The 7,261-nt window shown below is 45.0% G+C and overlaps 1 pseudogene; it reads left to right on the plus strand.

The window, feature by feature from the left end:
* Positions 1-1,248: 1,248 nt before the first annotated feature.
* Positions 1,249-1,349, plus strand: LOC121829881 (U6 spliceosomal RNA; annotated as a pseudogene).
* Positions 1,350-7,261: the final 5,912 nt, after the last annotated feature.

Below are 7,261 nucleotides of genomic sequence, written 5' to 3' on the forward strand. Positions count from 1 at the left end.
GCGCCGCAGATGGAGGGGGCGGGGCGAAGGCTGTTCCCGCCCCCTGGCGCTGCGTTCGGTTGGAAAGACCACCCCACCCCCCGGTGTGCTGCGCCCCCTAGTGGTCAAGTCTCTCCTGCTCAGCGGGGAAAGCTCTTACCTGCAAGCATGAGGGATCTGAGTTCCATCCCTAGGACCCCCACGGTGGAAGGTCGTCCTTTGACATTCACACGTGAACTGTGCACATGAATTTATCATAAATTAATCAACATTATAAAAATTACAGCCCCCAAAATAAATACATAGATAAAAACAAATGAAATGGTCAATAGTGTCCTCAAATTTCTGTGTAGGGCTGGGTATGTATTGGCAGAGAACCAGCCTAGCTGCACAATATCCTGGATTTCAACCCCAGTTGGCTGTAAAAGGCTGTAGGTTCAATACCCAAATAACCAATAAACAAAATAAGACGTTAATTGTGCGGTGGTGGTGCACACCTTTAATCGCAGCATTCGGGAGGCAGAGGCAGTCAGATCTCTGTGAGCTCGAGGCCAGCCTGGTTTACAGAGAGCATTCCAGGACAGCCAAGGCTACACAAGAAACCCTGTCTTGAACACCTACCCACCCCTGTACCAATAAATAAAATAAGGTGTTTTGGATTTGAGTGTGTACTGGCTGGTTTTGTGTGTCAACTTGACACCAACTAAAGTCATCAGAAAGGAAGGAGCCTCATTTGAGGAAACGACTTGATGAGATCCAGCTGTAAGGTATTTTCTCAATTAGTGATCAATCGGAGAGGGCCTAGGCCATAGTGAGTGGTGCCATCTCTGGGCTACTGGTCCTAGGTTTTATAAGAAAGCAGGCTGACAAGCCTGAGGAAGTGACCTAACAAGCACCTCCCCTCCATGACCTCTACATCAGCTCCTGCCTCTAGGTTCCAGCCCCGTTTGAGTTCCTTGTTCAGATATCCTCCCATGATGGACTATGATCTGGAAGAATAAGCTAAATAAACCCTTTCCTCCCAAACTTGCCTTTTGGTCACGGTGTTTCATCGCAGCAATAGAAACCCTAAGACAGAGTGTATGCCTTTTCCCAGGCGGCCAGTCCTCTCCTTTCTCTTTCTAAGAAATTGCCTCCATTTCTATTACCGTTTTTGTTTGTTTGTTATTGAAACAAGGTGTTGTTGCTATGTTGTCTTGGCTGGCTTGGAACTCACTGCATAGACTATGTCTGGCTTCTACTACCATTTAAAAAAGGAAAAGAAAAGGAGTGCTCCCTTCCACAGCACACATATAAAACTGAAATGATGCAGAGATTAGCATGCCCCCCCCAAGGATGGCATGCAAATTCGTGAAGCGTTCTGCTTTATTTATTTATTTATTTATTTTTGAGACAGGGTCTCTCTACATAGCCCTGACTGTCCTGGAACTCACTTCATAGATCAGGCTGACCTTGAACTTACAGAGATCCATTTGCCTTTGCCTCCCAAGTGCTGGGATTAAAGACCTGTGCCACCACCACCTGGCCATATTTTTATAAACATGAAAAAGAATTTAAACAACAGACAACAGACTGTGTTCTGAAAGCATAAGAGTGTCAGGTGTGGTCGCACAAACCTGTAATTTCAGATCTTGGAAAAGACAGGAAGATTACTGTAAGTGCAAAGCCAACCTGGGCTACATAGACTGTCTCAAGGGGTGGGGAGCGTGCAGGGGTCTGGAAAGATGGCTTAGTGATTAAGAGTGCTTCCTGCTCTTCCAGAGGATCTGTCAAGAAGCTCACAATATCACATCTCTCTCTCTCTCTCTCTCTCTCTCTCTCTCTCTCTCTCTCTCTCACACACACACACACACACACATACACACACACACACACACAAATATATTTTTCAAGTGGGGCATCAACTGTGAATCAAGTTAAGAAACAAGAGCTTAATGTAGACAAAAAAAGAAGAAGAAGTAAATAGATAAAATTACTTTAAAAGTTACACTGTGAAAAATACCTGGCTTCTAGCTGGGCATGGTGGTCCATACCTTTAATCCCAGCACTTGGGAGGCAGTGATCTCTGTGAATTCAAGGCCAGCGTGGGCTACAAACAAAACAAAACAGTATGTGGGTTCTCATGACATAGTAAAGTCACATTCCACTTCAGTAAGTAGGCAGTGAAAGCCGAACTTACTTTAAATTTGAAAGCATCATGTGCAAAATACACAGCATTTCTCTTTCAAGGATATTAGTAAGATGACTAATTAGCAGCATCCTGAATCCTCCTGAAGCCAAATTTTAGAATGCTTCTAATGTTTGTTCCATAACAATGCTGCTGGAGATTTTCTTCTTTTCTCTTCTTTTTTCTTTTTGGGTCAACCAAGAATCTTATCCAAAACAAAAACACTAAATGTTAAAAGTCATCTTTTTGCCGGGCAGTGGTGGCACACTCCTTTAATCCCAGCACTCAGGAGTCAGAGCCTGGCTGATCTCTGTGAGTTCGAGACCAGCCTGGTCAACAGAGCAAGTTCCAGGATAGGCTCCAGGGCTACAGAGAACCCCTGGGGGGCGGGGGAGTCATCTCTTCAATGCATTGTCAAGATTGCCAGAGTCTATTTCAAGTGGAAGAACCCATTGTTTGGGGTTATATGACAGTCGACTGTGTACCAAAGCAGGAAAAAACTATTTTGAATTTAGAATCCTATCACCAAACTATAACTGGAAGCTTATTTTTAAGATTAACTTTGTTTTTATTTATGTATATATGTGTCTGTCTTCATAAGCATATATCACTGTGTGCCTGTGTCAAATCCCCTGGAGCTAGAGATACAAGTGATTGTGAGCTGCCAGAATCGGGTGCTTGGAACTGAATTAGGGTCCTCTGGAAGAGCAACAAATGCTCTTAACTGCTGAGAGATTCAAAGAAATGTATTAGACCCAAAGGACTCAGAAAAATGTGTATTCTTATGCCTTTTCTAAAGAAGTGTTGTGTGAACTAGAGCAAAGGTAAAGAGTGGTGAGCGTGGAAGAGAGGGGTACAGTGCAAGAAATGGGGGGTTAACCAGAATGCCCCACACCCCTGTGAAAGTCCCAGCAGCCACCTGTCTGGATTCCACCAGAAAGAATTACCCTCGGGAAGAATAATAAAATCACTTTCAATCTAGCAACGACATGACATGATTGCTAAAATTTTACTAACTGGGAAAATGAGGACGGGAAAGAGAAAGAAAAGGGATTTGTGGGAGCTGATTGTAGGTGCTCTCTCCTGTAAACATATAGAACTTAGGAGTCTGAGACAGGGAAGCCAACCAAGAGTTCTAGGCCAACCTGGGCTCCATAGTGAGTTTCAGGCTAGCCTGGTCTACAGTGTGAGCCATTGTCTCAAAAAATAAAGCGATGTGCCAGTGAGATGGTTCAGTGGATAAAGACACTTGCCACATAAGCCTGATCGACTGAGTTAGCTCTCCAGAACCCATGTAAAGGTCAGAGAAGGGAGCCAACTCCACAGAGTTGTCCTGTGGCCACACAGGTGCCAATGGACACACACACCTACACACAGTAATGACAGTTTTTATTTTATTTTATTTTATTTTATTTTATTTTATTTTATTTTATTTTATTTTATTTTATTTTATTTTATTTTTGAGACAGGGTTTTTCTGTGTAGCCCTGGCTGTCCTGGAATTCACTCTGTAGACCAGGTTGGTCTCAAACTCATAGGTCCACCTGCCTCTGCCTCCTGAGTGCTGGGATTAAAGGTGTGACTCACCACCGCTGGGCTAATAATGATTTTTTAGTGTGTATGAATGTTTTGCCTGTTGGTATGTCTCTGCACCGAATGTATGCCTGATGCCCTGGAAGCCAGAGGAGGATGTCAGATCCCTTGGAAGTGGAGTTACAGACAGCTGTGAGCTGCCATGTAGGAGCTGGGAATTGAACTCCGTTCCTCTGGAAGAGCAGCCTGCTCTTAACCACTGAGTTATCCTTCCATCCCACAAGTAAAGTTGAAGGAAAGAAAGAGAGAGGAAGAGAAAGGAAGGAAGGAAGGAAGGAAGGAAGGAAGGAAGGGAGGGAGGGAGGGAGGGAGGGAGGGAGGGAAGAGAGAGAGAGAGAGAGAGAGAGAGAGAGAGAGAGAGAGAGAGAGAGAGAGAGAGAGAGAGCCAGGCTTGGTGATGCACGCCTTTAATCCCAGCTGTTGGGAGGCAAAGGCAGATGAATTCCTGAGTTTGAGGCCAGCCTGGTCTACAGAGTTCCAGGATAGGCTCCAAAGCTACACAAAGAAACCCTGTCTCGAAAACAAAACAAAACAAAGATCCAGTTGTGGTGACACACACTCTAAGGATATGCTAAAGAAACAGGCAGGAGGATTACAAATTTGATGCCAGCCTGTGCTTATACCTTTTGTGGGTGTTGGTGGTACATGCCTTTAATCCCACCATTTGGGGAGCCAAGGAAGGTAGATCTTTTTGAGTCCAAAGCCAACTTGGTCTACATGGTGAGTTCCAGGACAGCCAGTGATATACAGTGAGACCCTGTATTAGTTACTTTTTTTCCTCTCAAGAAATTGTCCTGTTAATCCACTTCAGTGGAGTAAATGTGCTGGCTAGAAAGATCCCAGTTCAAGCTAAGTGTAAAGAACAGATGAGGTCAGTAGAGGGCAGTGTCACAAAGGCTTTCCTGAAAAAGTTGGTGTAAGTAACTGCCTCACACTTCATTCTGGTCAGAAATATGACTGACTCCTTATAACTATGACTGCTGCTGATGGGAAAGGCTAAATTAAAAACTACTGGAAGTAAGCATGAAGGCGCGTTTATAATCTTGAACAGGATAAAGATTTCAGAGACAAACACAAAATTCAGAGGCCACAAGGGAAGAATTCACTTGTAACTTCGTAATTTGGTGACACTGAATGTGACGACGTAATGATTTGACGTCATATGTACAAACATACAACCCAGTCAAATTTCATACATAAAATGTGCAGCTGGTGTATGCCAGACACACCACGATGTCACAGTCCAGCTGTGAAGACTGCTGCTGGACTTTTGGCTATTCGTTTTTTGTTTTGACTTTTAAAAAAATCTATTTATTTATTGTTCTTAGCTCTGGCATTCTAAGCAGCTACTTCATCTTACTACGCCTGTGCATACTGTAAAGATTGGGATGGTCTGTTCCTAGGCTGACTCTCTGATTTGTTGGTGGACTCCTTTAGGGAAGGGGTGCAGCTGGTTCTTTTTATCCTCAGTGACGAGCACAAAGCAGGAAGGCAGGCTGGGGAAGAGTACGCAGGCAGGAAAGGGATCAAGCAGAGGGACTGCAAGTGTCCACCATACTGCTCAGTAGTTTCGGTTTTTGAGATATTTGTAGACAAGTGCTTGGATGATTCTCTAACTTCAAGGGGTCACGTCATAGTCAAGGTCAAGTGGTATCGCTTTCTAAGCTTGTGGTGTGGTCCTTTGCTGTGGTCTACTTTCATCCCTATTTTATGGTGTGGTTTACTTGCTGCGACCATTAATGGTGAAGTCAAACCTTTGAGGTTTGTTTGTTTGTTTTTGTTTTTAGTTCTTTTGTAGGGCACTGTTCAAGACAGGATTTCTTTGTGTAGCTCTGGCTGTCCTGGAACTCACTCTGTAGACCAGGCTGGCCTTGAACTCAGAGAACCACCTGCCTCTGCCTCCTGAGTGCTGGGATTAAAGGCATGTGCCACCACCATCACCACCACCACCACTGCCTGGCAAGGCTATGAGTTTTAATCCCAGCTCATGTATTGAGCTGTAGGGACCAAGTCTTTCTGCTGTGGACCCCCACATCCATGTGTTGCAGTCTTGTGCTGGGTGTGGCGGCATGCACCTGTAATCCTAGAGCTCAGGAAGGGTGGGCAGGAGGTCTGAGTTTGAGCCAGCTCAGACCACACAGTGAGCCATCAGAGAAGAAAAGAAAGCCAGGAAGAATAAATCCTAGCTTCCAAGTTGATGGCGTTAGGAGGGGGACCAACCTTAGGGTGACTGGATAGACAAAGGCTGAAGCCCTCGCTATGGGATGGATCCCCTTTACAAAGCAAGCCTGAGGCTGGGAGGGTGGAGCAGACTTGTAATACCAGCGCTTGGGAGACACAGGCAGGAAAATTGCCACAAGCCTGAGGTCAACCTGGGCTACTTAGCTACACAGTAAATTCCAGGCTACCTTGGGTGTTATTCTAATACATAACAAGCCCTGATCTAAAAAATAAATAGGCCCAAGAGAGCTGCCCTGTCCCTTCCCGTAGTGTGATCACAGAACTAGACGCACCATCTTTACCCAAGTGCTATTCTTTAGACACTGCCAGCACCTCGCCTGTGGTTTATAAGTCACAGTCTGTGCTGATGGACCTTCATGGTCAACTTGAGCAGACTGAGGATTACCTAAGGGATTAGTAAAGCACGCCTCTGGGTGTGTCTGTTAAGGGCTTTATCTGAGACCATTAGACCATGGTGGGTCTGACCTAATGAATGGATAGATGGTTTGAATGACTCCCAATGTGATGGAATTATTGGAAGGTGGTCAAAAGCTGGCTGGAAGAAGCTCATCACTGGGGGCGTACCCTCGTGGCTGTACCTTGCTCTGGCCCATTCATGTATCCCACTTTTGCTTGTTTCCTACCCATTGTGATGTGAATTGCTCTGCTCCACCGCAATCTGTCACAATGAAATGACACCACTGAAATGCTGAGCCATCTCTCCAGCCCTGGTTCCTTCCCTGCTAAGTTGTTCTTTCTGAACAGCTATGAGACAAATGACACACGCACAGTCTAAGGCATTTTGTTGCATTAGCCTAAGTAGATTAAGGTCACTTTCTGAGCTGCCCATTAATAAAATTAGAGTTTAGCCAGTTGCTGTGGATATCGCTCTATATAAATAAAACACTGATGGCCAGTGACTAGACAGGAAGTATAGGCAGGGCAAGGAGAGAGGAGAATTGGTGAAACAGGAAGAAGGAGGGAGAGACACTGCAGCCACTGCCAGGACAAGCAGCATGTAAAGACGCCAGTAAGCCACGAGCCACGTGGCAAGGTATACATTTATAGAAATGGGTTAATTTAAGATATAAGAACAGTTAGCAAGAAGCCTGCCACGGCCATACAGTTTATAAGTAATATAAGCGTCTGAGTGATTATTTTATAAGTGGATTGTGGGACTGTGGGGCTTGGGGAACCTGGAGAGAAGCCCTCCAGCAACAGCCAGTCTTTAATCCCAGCATTCAGGAAGCAAAGGCAGGCAGATCTCTCTGAGTTTGAAGCCAAACTGGTCCCAGGACAGCCA

The sequence above is a fragment of the Peromyscus maniculatus genome, chromosome 5, assembly GCF_049852395.1.
Source record: "Peromyscus maniculatus bairdii isolate BWxNUB_F1_BW_parent chromosome 5, HU_Pman_BW_mat_3.1, whole genome shotgun sequence".
In the NCBI taxonomy this organism is placed as follows: domain Eukaryota; kingdom Metazoa; phylum Chordata; class Mammalia; order Rodentia; family Cricetidae; genus Peromyscus; species Peromyscus maniculatus.